We start from the raw sequence: 14254 nt of genomic DNA on the forward strand, positions 1-14254 counted from the left end.
AAAAGGGACAGCTTCTTTATCCAAGCAGTACGTGATGGCACAGAGATGTGTAGACAGCTGTATCTCTCACATCATTTTCCTATCCCCTCACTAGTGAAAAGACCACGCTCTGGGATTTCGTGGGGTGCCATGTTCCCTGAACAGGAGAGACAGGGATGCCTGTCAAAGAGTGCTGTCTTTGCTATGTTCAGTGTCCATGCAAAAGCTCCAGCTAATTTTGCCACTTCCCAGACTGTGAGAAAGCATTACAAAGATGGTACACCTGGGTTAAGGAGTGAGAAGAGACCTTCAAACCAGAGCCTCCGAGTTGTTTCATTTGTTTCATACTCAGACAGCCAAGGCTCAGAAGACAACTTATCCGGTAACTGAGTATCACAGTGAGAAATGGACATCTACAAAGCTTTTGAGGAAGCCGTTGAAAGCCCACCTCCCCCTCTTCAAAAACAACCTTCTATTTTTTCTCCTGTCTCTTCTCATATTTCTCATGCCAATGTCCACAAGAATTCCCATGAATGCTACTAAATTGCAGAGCCTTGCTAACAGCAAAGCAGCTTCTTTTTCCTTTCTCTGCCAATCTCTGAGATATGAACAAAACAAAGGACCAGAAAAGGGAGCTTTACCATCAATTATAACAAATCCACAGTCCATTCTGCCTTGACAGATATGCCAGTACTCACAGGATGCAAAACTACACTAAAATCATACCAAGAAATTACTTTCCAAAATTGATTCTTGGTCATACTAAATGTATTTAACAATGCATTGTGGAAACCTAAGTCTTTCATGGATTCTTTTGTTTTTTTTAATTTTTATAAAATTTTCTGCAGACAGGATTGGGAAGAGGAGCAGGAAAATAAAAGGAAAGAAATGGATAAGTGAAAGGTAAAGAGGTATTCAACACCATTTCTGTGAATACATTACAGCTTTCCCTGGTTGGGATTCCCATCTGATTTCAGGCAAATCACGCTATCTTTGTCCCTGTTCTCCCCATGACAGTAATGTCACCTGTGCTTGGTACACAGGCCACAGATTAATAAGTTACTTTGAAACTGAAGATACCCACTCATGCTCAAGGAAAGATAAACCATGGAAAAATAGCCTTGCAGCAGACATGCTTTTCAAGACACTCAGAAAAGGAGCTGTAGGCAAGATACGTTTCAAATGGGTTAAAATAAGTACTGCCACTTTCCTAATAAGGGCTCCAATAAAGTCAGAAGAAACCAACTGATTAAGGGTAAGAACTTGCTAATTTAGATTAATTTTTAGATAAGACGCTAAGAAGAATAGACTGGGAATTTCAACAAATTTTGAGTCTTGCAGCATGATAGAGGAGTCTTTGTAGTTCGTACTGTGTTGTCATAGCTAGGTTACGCACATGAACAGGTTGGTTTTGAAACTGAGCCTCTTCACTGACAATATAACACCTGTGAGACAATGATTCCTGAAAAACAAATCCCGTAAGCTAATTACCGATCAATCAAACAGAAATCTATATTACATTTCATAGCTAATTACGCTTCTTCTGTGGTCTCTCATACCTATAGTACTACCACAGATCAGGTATTTTAAATTATGCTTTTGAAATTAAGAAAAAAAACAATGACAAAGCAAAACAAAACAAAACAAACAAACAAAAAAAAACCAAAGAAAAAACCCAAGAAAAAAACTACCCAAACAAACAACAAAAAAATTCTTCACTTATGTATTTGGTTTTCTAGAAATGTTCGCAAAAGGCCTTAAGGACATCTTCCATTGTCATGCTTCTATATATAGAAATGTGGAGACCCAATGGCGTTCCTTTATGAAAGGATGCACTGTGCAGGTCTGCAGTTACATGCATAGCCTGTTAAGAGTCACAAAAGCCCACCTCACTCACAGTCTCGCAGTGGTAGCAGTCATGAAGAAAACGCTGGAGAGTCACAGATTTGTTTTAATCTGAAGAGTGAGAGAGCACTGTCTGTCACTGTCAGTAGAAAGGCTGTTTATGCTTCTCTTTGGAGTGAGGTAGACACCGGCCAAAGCAGTTAAATTAACAAGCTGCATGGTAAGATTTTACAAGAACTATCCTGCAGCATCTTAAATGTATTTTTTCCTAGGACACGTTACAATCTTCCAGTCTCTACAAATAATGATCTGAAACTGTGCAGGAGATATAGCAAATAAGGGAATGTGCACAAACAAAACTTTTGGAGTAAGCTCAGAAACAATTTCTCATAGAAACACTATCTTTACAGAAATCAGACTTCGATTTCTGAAGAAGGAGGCTGTCAGCTTGTTATTTTTCCCCTGTTATTTTCGGGAAACATTGTTTTTAAGGAAACAGGGTTGTACCAGAGAATATGCCCAGTTGTTTCAAGAGTTTCTTTCTAAAGAAAACCAAAACCATCAAGACTCTAAATGCTGGCTATATGCTGCACCCCGAAGAAGAATGCTCAGGGAGTAAAGCAGCTGATCAAGCCTTAGTTTTCTGCTTATTGACAGCATTCCCTGCATGGTGGATCCCCATCTTAGTTATGTCAGTGAGAATTTGGAGCAAGTTCATTGGTTCAGAAAAATTTCATAAACTGTAATAATTATCAGCAAAAAATTGCCAAAAGTTGGAGTTATTGTACATTTTGATCCAGAGGAATGGCTGAAAATAATATTAAGTGATACACCTTCATCCTGCATAAGCATAAGAAAGAGCAGTAAGAGTTGAATGAGTAACTAGTTCTGGTATTTCTTACTTCACACACCTAACCCTGAAGCTGCAGCAAATCACAGTTCCCCAGTAAGAAGTGTAGCAGTTGATGCACTGAGCCTCTCCGTTCAATTATCCATCTGCCCAGTGCAAAAGCCTGGGAAGATCATAGCTCTTCAGCATTCTGCCTGGGGTGGGGATGATGTAGATTCCGCCTCGCAGTGTTGTTACCCAAACAGCTTTACCCCCAAACCCTCTCCTGCTCAGTTCTGCCCATGGTCTTTCCCTTCCTCTCGGCTGACAAGTTCATGCCATGGAAACAGGCATCAATAATATAATACTTTCTTGCAACTTGTCTCTTTGGTACCTTTTACATTCTCTCCAAGGGGTAGCAGAGAGCCCATGGTCTGAGTTTTAAGATGTCAACAAACAAAGTGAAAATAAAATCACATGCGCAAATAGCTAAGCTGTGCTCAACAGGTCTCATTCACTTACATGAGTCTGTCCCTAGCTGTCTCCAAACAAAAAATTCGGATCCTTTCTACACACTCCTGACCAGCTAGCACAGACATGCATATGCATTGCTATCTTCTCCTCCGTGAGGAAGAAGGCAGACAGTGTTAGATTATAACAGAAACTTTTATTCAAAGCATAACTTGTTGTATCCCTCTTTTCTTTAACCTTTACAATCAAATCCGACATTTTCACAGGAAGCACCTGAGTCACCACCATGCACCAGCAAGACAATACATGCCTTCCCATTGTGATTAAAGTTCTCCTTCTAAAGAAGGGCACACACTTACATTACTATCACAACAGTTCACATATACATACCTGAACTCATTTTATTCTTCCCAGCTCAAGTGTCTGTAGTGGCATAACCACAGCAACAGCAAACTCAGAGCAAGTAACTAAAGCTTTCTCGAGGGCTGAGTAAACGCTCTTCAGACTGCCGAGCCTGACAACGCTGAGCTGTTCTTAATTGGCACCATGGTAGGAATGGAGGAGGGAGGAGAAAAGCTGACCCCATAAGGTTATCAAACAGTTGCTTGGGCTGTTATTGGGTTGGGCATCGCCTCCATTTGGGAATTTTACAGGTCTGGCTTTATCAGCGCCTCATGGCAAAAACCCTGCGCACCCCTTTGCAGACCAACACAGATGCATTTTTATTGCCATACTGTCCTTGATTTTCCAGGCACCCATGAGTGTCTTTCAAGCAGACACTACTAACAAGCAGCACTACTGCTGATACATATGTGACATGCTTACAGAAATGGGCTAAGTAGTCTGATTTTTTTACAAAGTGCTTGAAATTCCTTTATTACTACTCACCATAAATGTCACTTGCAACAGTTCAGAACAATGAGTTTTTGCAGATAAAGATGTCTTCTTTATGTGTTTAAAGGAGGGAAACAGAGCTATCAAACTGTGAGGCTCAAGGCAAGGCCTAAAGATATGAGTAGTAACATGACTGGAAAACCACATTCTGTCTTGGAGAATATGCTGTGAAACCTAAAATGTTCTGGGAAGGAGTCTAATGCCAGTATGGAAGGAAGGTGAGGAAAAATCCATCAAACAAACCAGTGAAACTTTTAGTCTGAACTCACTAAACGAAATGGTTTCTTCCAAAAGAGATCTTCTTATTCTAGCTGAGAAATGAGACTTGTCAGTGAGAGACTTCAAATGCAACAGGGTATGTTGTTGGTACAGGGTATATCCTGGGCCTATATTCCCACTGAGAACACTCTCCCAGGCAGACTCCTGTCATCTTCCACTATTCTCTGTTACCATTTTTAAGGCAGCTTGTTTCTTTTTCATGTAATGAAGATGAGGAAAAAGAAGTTATCCCCAAGCATCTTCGTTTTTTCCGGTGGCAGTATTATCATATATGAAGCCATACAGGAATTAGTGCTCTTTGTCAGGACATACCCCCTAATCCTTCTGGTCTAACATTCTGCAAATCACAGAGTATACTGAAGTAAATCATCCTACATACTACCGGTTAGTGTAATAACAACAACAACAAAAACCCAATTAAAAATAAATATTTGAGAAAAGCCAACGTCATTCCCTTTCTTCCACTCTCTTTTTGGTTGTCGGTTGGATTAGTTCTTGACCTAGGTTGTTTGGTCTTTGATTCCGCTAGAGGATCTAGATGCTTCCAAATCACAAATGATTTTATAATAAAACTAATTACTTCTATTTGTAAGGCAGAAATTGAAAAGCCATTTGAAATTTCACTGAAATTCCTAAAACCAAAGAAATTTCACAGTCTAGACTGCCTTATGCTCTTTCTTTAAAAAGAGTTTAGCTAATTCAGTCTAAATGGTGAAATGGCTTCTACCATGATTTTATGGTGAGGTAGAAACAAATATTTCAATATCACTAAAAAGGGACTAAGCAAAATGCTGTGTAGGAACCTCTCACTGATATTGGAAACGGCTTTTGACCACCTTGTATAAAGAAAAGGTCCAAATATCTGTTAATCTTACAGGGAAATCCAGGTAAAGTTGGAAAGTTTTGAGCATTTACACCATGTTTGGCCCCCAAATTCAACATGAGTGTAGATAACTTTTGGAAAACTTGTACCAGTGCCATAGCATTGAGTTTTCTGAAGCATACTGTGTGCTCTGAAATAGTAATCCCAGAGTTTTACTTTTCCAGCTGCACGTGCACATCATCCTCTCTAAAAAGCCCTTTTTTTGTTTGATGACCCCCACCTGGGCCTGATTTGCTGCATTCAGCCTTTCTCCTCTGTGCACAGGCATGTGTGCAACCCTCCTCTCTTCCACTCTGAAAGCGCCCAAGCCACTCTCAGAAAACTCACTAGCAAGCTTCATCAAAATCAAAATCTCCAACAAATTGTGCCACTGAAAGACAAGTTCTTATGCTTGGTTGCTCACAGGGAGAAGCATTTGTGGCTCCCCACCCAGGCATACAATATTAGCCTGCGTTTGTATATGTTCCATGCAGGATCTGAGCTTGTCTTCCTATCAACCTGTTAAGTGTGAGCAAGCTATTGAAGCATTACTAATAGCTGAGTTTCAGAATGTGGCAGGCTGGAGTCAAGTGTCAGGGAAATGTGTGCTTTTCCACAGATGCTTTAATGGTTAATCTTTAACAGTTAAAAGGCTTTTAGATTAGAGTTCCTAAGAAAACACCTTATTTTTCCGAACGGGCTACAAATAGAGGTGAGGAGGATGAGAATGGTCTAAGTAATGTAAAATGGAGGTGGACAAGACAGAAAAACAGGAGAGAAATAACCTGACCAGACAAAGCAGGAGAGTTTGCCTACAAGCTCCTTCCATTATGCTGGATTTGTTTTTAAGACTCTGCCAAGACATAGCAGGATTTTCACGCATGGAAAATAAAAAAGCAATCCAGTTCTGCACCAGAGCTTTCCTTCTTGTGACCTGAGGAGAGGTGAGGCAAAGTTAATTTTAGCCATTTTGAACTCTCTCACCCACTTGCCAAGAACATCCCTGTGCCTGTTTGGCCTGTCTTTAACTTAACAGCCCTGAGGGTCTCAAACGCTGCAGACTCTGGTGGCTGCTGTGGTGCAGCCCAGGCAGGCAGAGATGGTGGAGGCACAAACGGGGCTTTTTCTGCTGACTCTCCCTGACTTTGTCATCTCTGGTAACGCTTTTTCTTCTTGAATAGGAGATAGGTCTGAGCGTGATTGCATTGGGTGGACTTGGAATAATGCAGAGTATCTACTTATTTGCAGAGTCCAATCAAGGAAATCTTCTCTGCTTTGTGCAGCACGAGCTCAGATTGTATAAGATTTGGGAGAACTGTTATTTTCCTCAAAGCAGTTTTGGTAACAGCTTTTAATAAAGTTAAGCATCTCTGTCAAAGCACTGTAATGCAATGTAGCTTAGATATCCCCTGTATTTCTTGGTTAATTATCCCGTAATAATTTAGAATACACCCGTGGATGTAATAAAACACCATTTTGTTTTTCTGCTAATGTTAGATGAAGGTTTACCTCCTATATTAAACCATTCATAAATTTAATACACTTGTCTTGTAGTATCAAGTGATGTGAGTCCTGATACAACAAAGGGGTTAAAACTTTAGGACAGTAGAAAGGAAGAGGTGTGGATGATGTGATCGTGCAAAAGAAGCAAAGTCTAATGTTTGTCAGCTATGGTCAGTTGTCCATTTTCTGGGTTAATGATGGCCTGGGACACCCATGGCAAGGAGACAGCATAGGATGCAACTGAAAGCACAATGCAGAAATATCTCATGAATATTTAAGATGAAACCATAAATAAATGCCTGACTCATTTTCTAAAGACATAGTGACAGGAGTGAGTCTTAAAATCTGGTAAGAGTGAAAAGTTACAACCTCGGTAGACCAGCTTGGAGTAAGGTAATAAAAAGTAAAAAGGGTGGAGATAGTTGCTGGAAGAGTAAATGAACGAAGCTTGCGCAGGCAGGCTAGGTAAGGATTATGAAATGTATTGAAGAGAAAGAACAGTAATTTAAAGAGGAGGTGATACGTTGGGAGAATAAAAGCAAAGGTAAAAAGAAGGTGAAAAAGCAAAGGTAAAAATAAAATAGCTAGATCTTAGCACAGGAGCTATCTTAAAATTTGTGGCACCTTTCATTTAATAGGTGGCAGGTTGGAAATGTGGAAGTAAGTAAAGAGGAAGCCATCAAGATGGGAGGTGAGGGAATGAAAGTCAGTGGACTCTGGGCACAAAAAAGAGGTTAGGCCAAATTTTATGAATAGTTATACAGGAAAAAGTGGTAAAATCTCAGCACTGGATCTGTATTATGGATGCTGCTGGTCTTAGATATGGTGACAGGAGACAAGGCAGTGAGAACATTTTAAGAGAAATTAAGTAATTCAGTCTGGACTAGTGAAATGGCATTTAAGAAATGATGGGGAGAAAGGCAGAAACATGACTCTGGGTAAAGAAAGACCATGGAGAAGTAGCATTTACAAATGAGGATTGGCCCCAGCCAGCAACTAAGCACCACACAGCTGCTCACTCACTCTCCAGGGATGGGGGAGAGAATCGAAAGGACAAAAATAAGAAAATTTGTCAGCTAAGAACAGTTTAATAATTGAAATAAAATAAAGATATAATAACAATAACTACTATCACAACAACAATCATAATAATAAAAATGTAGTGAAAAGGAAAACAACAACAACAAAGACAGGAACAAAACCCAGGAAAAACAAGTGATGCAACCGCTCACTGACCAACGCCCAGCCTGTCCACAAGCAGCGATCGCTGCCCCCCAGCCAACTCTCCCCAGCTTTGTATGCTGAGCATGACGTCATACGGTATGGAGCAGCCCTGTGGCCAGTCTGGGTCAGCTGTCCTGGCTGTGCCCCCTCTCAGCTCCTTGTGCACCTGGCAGAGCATGGGAAGCTGAAAAGTCCTTGACCGGTGTAAGCACTGCTCAGCAACAACCAAAACATCAGTGTGTTATCAACATTATTCTCATCCTAAATCCAAAACACAGCACTACACCAGCTACTAGGAAGAAAATTAACTCTATCAGAGCTGAAACCAGGACAAGGATAAACAACAAAGCTGACAGCTGTTTTATATTGCACAAAGTTATAAAACTGAGAAATACTTTAATATGGCAGGTAGTAGTGCTGCTGATTTTCAAAGATTTCTGCAATACTTCAGCTCTACTTTTCTTTAACTAAGTCTCTTCTTAGATAAATCAGACCTTGAACATTTATATGATCACTTATGTTAGTGACTGTAGAATTTTAAGAAGCTGCAGATGACTGGGGAAAATTATGAACATAGGTCAATTATAAAATGAAAATAATATTTAAATGCCAGGTTTTCAAGACAACTCTTTTCTACTGCCTTTAATGAACAAATGCTGCAAGTGTGGGAACTAATGAGCTACTTCTTAATAGAAAAATATTGCACTGGGTCCAAGCGAGTTAGCAAGCAGCTAATGTTATTCCAGAAACTGCATGTATATGTTAACAAAGGGTTACGAAAAAGCTAATGAAACCTCCCTCCCATTTTCTTTATTCTGTGGGTATGGTTCTGCTCTAACATAGCCATATGGCTTTCAGATCAAAGCTCTCATGTTCTTCTGCTCAAAACACTGTCTGAACTGGCAAACCACTGTATGCACCTAAGCACGTAGCCATGCCAGCCCAATGGAGATGGAGAAGAAAGGGGAGGACAGGTCAAAGGACTGCCCAGAGAGGTTGGGTGATATTTCAAAAGCAAACAGAACTACCAGTTTTAAGCAGAAGAGCTTTATGAGTAATACTGGATGGGTAAAAGTCTGGGGACCTCAGTGTAGAGGCAGGCCACAATTAAGTCCTGGCTTGGAGAGCTGTGTGTGGGCATGGCTGTGTGCAGCAGAGAAAGGAGATGCAAATTAACAGCAATGATTATGAACAGCCTGCTGGGAAGAGAGGGAGAGGAGGCAGGAGTTGGGGACCATGAACGTGTTGTATTTAATTGACCCTAGGTAAGGCCATGGAGACTGAGGGAAGATGGAGCAGTGTGACAGCCATTGCTTTCACGGCTCCTGTGCACTGGCTCACATGGAGCAGGATCTTCACCTCAGGGCTCGCGAGATCAGGGAGCCACAGATGTGAGCACTGGCCTTGGTGATGCACCACTGCAGCATGGAGGACTGTCAAACATGCACACACTCTGCATCTTGGGGCACAAGCAGGGCTCTACCTTCCCTTCTATAAACTAGAATGATTCCTTTGTTTCCTTTCTCTGTCTTAATTTTTCTTGTGCCTGTCAAGCTTAATGCTTGAGCAGTCTTGTGAACTACTGGGTGACTTTCCACCCTTTGACTTGCATCATTTTTCCTCTCTCTGGCAGGAAAAAACTTTGCTGGCACAGTTTTCAAGGCCACTGGAATATATAATAAGCCTTCCTACTGATAAGAGATGTGCCAGTGAGACCTTGTACATGTTCAGGGCACACAGAGCAAGCCTCCTGAAGTACTGAAACCTATAATCCAATACAGAGGAATTCTGCTAAGAGCAATATAATTCTTATACACCACAGTTCTGCATGTCTCACAGGTATCTACATTTAATATAGTAGCCCATCACTGAGTGTTATTTAAATTATGTTGATATACTTCATTAGTCAACCTAAACTTTAATAGTTATCCATAGTGGCAGAACAAGATGAAGCAGCTGTTTCAAACATTCACTTAGGCCCTCAGGTATATTAGCTGTCTGCAAAACAATTAAATGTTCTGGAAACTTTCTTTATAAACAGTGATGAATAGCATTCAGATGGCAAAGTTCCATGCAACTGTAGAGATTTTTTTTTCCTTGGGTAACAATTTATGCACTACTCTAAGAACATGCAATACACTCCAACTAAGTGCCAAATATGATCATTTTCCACAGAAGATGTGCAGAAGAACTGCTCAGTATAAGGCTCCTGTTGCACTAGTGGCAGTGCAAAACCACAGAACAGCATCAGACCATTTGGATACTTAAGATGCTTAGCTTCAACTTACATAGGCCATAATGCATGATTCAGGTACAAAAATACATTCTCTGGGCCACATGCTCTGCCTGGAAGAACCAGTGATGGGCAAAAGAAAAGAGCTTCATTCAAATCTACTATCTTATAAAGTCCCAAAGCATTTTTTTCAAGTTAGCATGAAACATTTTTAGTATGCTAGCATGAGAATCATAATCAGCTGATTTCCTGAGGTGTTACAGAACAGTGTAGGAGGCGATAGCAACAGTAATTAACTGTTGAGCAACTCAAGACACTCCCTACAGACTGGCACAAAACATGAGAACTTGATATTCTTTCTTACCATACACCCACTGTTTGGTAGATCTTTTACCACAGCAAACATGGGCTCCCCAAACGGCATGTGCCCTGCTGACACAGCATATCTACAGAAAATAGCAAAGAAGCATATTAAGACAGTAACAAAGTAGTCTAGCCATGACAGTATTAAGCTCCACATAGGTGAATTGATGCAGCATCCCAGCAAGGTACATTAGCCTGTGGTGGGGTTGCTCACATAAACTAGAGTTAACATCTCTGTATTATGCTGCTGCCTGCAGAACAGACGTACCCTAAGTTTGAGGAAAGGATTCTCTTATTTCTCTTTCTTTTTCCCAGGCTACCACCCTTTCTTAAAATGGCACTAAAAGATTAAAGATCCACCATACAGACCAAGATATATTTGTGTGGATGAAAGTAAAACATTGCAGGCAAGCATTAATAGCTATAGTTCCTTCAGAGGCCATCCTGAACTACTAACAGAGAGGATTAAGAGTCAACTTTAAATTTTAAATACAAATGGAACTGGCTGGCTACCAAATGTAAGCTTATTCTTGCCAATGATCTCCAGTAAGAGCATAATATATTTCTACATTTATTATGAATATGTTTTGTGAGCTAACTTTACTAAAAATATGATTCCAAATTTTCTTAGAATGTTTTAATAATTCTGTTGGAGGTTAAGACCTGTAACTGGTATAAAGCAAGCATCCTGTTAAATAAATGCTTTGCAGTCAATAGAAAAGAAAAATGCCCAGTATCTTTCAAATGTGGTTGCTGAGAACAGCAAAAAAAAGTTTTAATACCCCCCCTTTCTCTGCCCCCCACATTAATCTATTTTGTATTAAACAAAGGCATATTATTGTCGCTGCTGAATAAATTACCCCATTCTTGCTTAAACATGTTACTCTAGATTACAAACATATGGCTGTAAAAATAACTGGTTGGACTGATTTAAACTGCTGATTTTAATCTCCGATTTGGCATGAGGAAATTTACTACAAAACCTGTTTAGGATCACAGATGCATCTCTGTCCCATAGCTGCAAGAAAAGGGTGGATTTGTAATCTTCCAAGGGTACAGAACTCTGACTGACTGAAAGCCTCCTTCTTAGCACAAAGCTAAAACACATAACTAACAACATCCTGGTTTCTTTCTGCCTTAATTTGAAAGCAAATGGTGATAAAATGCAAATTAAGAACAAAGCTGTATGCCTATGCAATTTTTTTTTTTTCATATTTAAATAGAAAGCTGCCTTAATAGCCCCAAATATTTTTTTCCACTCTCCTGGGCTTGGTGGAATTTGGCAGGACTGGGGGTGGTTAAGGGTTGCCAGCGTGGTGGATGACATTGGTTAGCTGTCATCTGGGCAGCACGTGTGGGCTGGTGGGTAAGGCTGACTGCAGAGCACACAGATAAGATTAAAAGGGATGAAGCTGTGGGCAGTAGTTAATGCACCTGCCTGAATTCCTGGCCACTCAGTCATCCCTTTTTATCCTCCATTCCCACTGTTTTTATAAAATAGACTAAAAGAAATCAAAAACAAGGGGAGGATGGAAGAAGGCATGTCCATTTCATAACTCAGCTTTAATGACACAAAAGGTCTTAGAATCATAGAATACTTTGGGTTGGAAGGGACATTTAAAGGCCATCTAGTCCAGCCCCCTGCAATGAGCAGGGACATCTTCAACTAGATCAGCTTGCTCAGAGCCCCGTCCAACCTGACCTTGAATTTCATTTCCAGGAATGGGGCATCTACCACCTCTCTGGGCAACCTGTTCCAGTGTTTCACCACCCTCATTGTAAAAAATTTCTTCCTTATACCTAGTCTAAATCCACCCTCTTTTAGTTTAAAACCATTACCCCTTGACCTGTTGCTACAGGCCCTGCTAAACAGTCTGTCCCCAGCTTGCCCAGGACCCTCTGGATGGCATCCCGTTCCTCAGGCGTGTCAACTGTACCACTCAGCTTGGTGTTGTCTGCAAACTTGCTAAGGATGCACTCAATCCCACTGTCTATGTCATTGATGAAGATATTAAACAGCACAGACCCCAGTACAGACCCCTGAGGGACACCTCTCATCACCGATCTCCACCTGGACACTGAAGTCTTGACCACTGCCCTCTGGGTTGGACCATCTGGCCAATTCCTCATCCACCAAACAGTCCAGCCATCAAATCCCTATCTCTCCAATTTAGAGAGAAGGATGTTGTGGGGGACCATGTCAAAGGCCTTGCAGAAGTCCAGGTAAATGACATCAGTAGCTCTTCCCTTGTCCACTGATGTAGTCACTCCATTATAGGCCACTAGGTTGGCCAGGCAGGACTTGCCCTTGGTGAAGCTGTGCTGGCTGTTTGGAATCACCTCCCTGTCCTCCATGTGCCTTAGCATAGCTTCTAGGAGGATCTGTTCCATGATCTTCCCAGGCACAGAGGTGAGGCTGACAGGTAAGTAGTTCCCAGGGTCCTCCTTTCTACCCTTTTCTAAAAATGGGTGCAATGTTTCCCCTTCTCCAGTTACCAGGGACTTCACCTGACTGCCAGGACTTTTCAAATATCATGGAGAGTGGCTGGGCAACTACATCAGCCAATTCCCTCAGGACTCTGGGATGCATCTCATCAGGTCCCATAGACTTAGGTATGTTCAGGTTCCTCAGGTGGTCACGAACCTAATCTTCATAGAATCATAGAAGGGACCTTTAAAGGTCCTCTAGTTCACCCCCCCTACAATTGGCAGGGACATCTGCAACTAGATGAGGCTGCTCAGAGCCCCATCCATCCTGTCCTTGAATGTTTCCGAGGATGGGGCATCTACCACCTCTCTGGGCAACCCGTTCCAGTGTTTCACGACCCCCATTGTAAAAAATTTCTTCCTTATATCTAGTCTGAATCTACCCTCTTTTAGTTTAAAACCATCACCCCTTGTCCTATCGTACCAGGCCCTGCTAAAAAGTTTGTCCCCATCTTCCTTATAAGCCTCCTTTAAGTACAGAAAGGCTGCAATAAGGTCTCCCCAGAGCCTTCTCTTCTCCAAGCTGAACAGCTGTAATCTTCTCTTACAGTGGGAAGATCAGACTTTATTGATATGCTTTCCATGCTTTTGTTTAGGTGGGTATTATAAGCATTAACTGCTGTCTACTGAAACCAATATACTGCCTTCAAGAATATCTCTCAGGTGTCAAAACCTCAGCACACAGCTTAGTGGCTAAGCATATGGCCAATACTCAAGGTGTCTTTCTTTATGGACTACTTCAACCATGTTAGTTGCTATGCTTTACATGCCAAAAGCATGTATCTGGACAGTTCCCGTGGTTTAACTGATATGCCCGTAACTTGACTATGTATCTCAAACTTTACTTGTGCTAGGCTAACAGGAGGCTTACCTCTTCATTGTGGCAGATCCTAGGCCAATGTGCACTGAAGAGCTTACCATTCTCAACTGTATGCACTAGACCTTTACTTGCATTAAAAATGAGGTAGGAAGAAAACCAAGAGCTATCCTCCAATGCTGCCAAAGCAGTGGCATTTTAAATATATTTGTATCTTGTGTGTGTATACATATATATCTCTATATCTCCATTCAAGGTAGGATAAGGACTATAACACAAGAGTAAACATCATGGAAAAAAAATGTAGCAGTCAATTCTACGATGTTCCCAAATCTAAGAATTTTTCAGCTTTACAATGACAGTGGTCTTAAATTCTGGGCCCTAAGCTGACTGAGCATATGAAGAACTCATTGTTGATTATAAAAACCCAGATGTCTTGTGCAGTGAGAAGCCTTGCCTGACTACAAA

The sequence above is a fragment of the Nipponia nippon genome, unplaced genomic scaffold (assembly GCF_047370975.1).
Source record: "Nipponia nippon isolate SJK-2023a ecotype South Korea unplaced genomic scaffold, ASM4737097v1 scaffold_20, whole genome shotgun sequence".
Lineage (NCBI taxonomy): Eukaryota > Metazoa > Chordata > Aves > Pelecaniformes > Threskiornithidae > Nipponia > Nipponia nippon.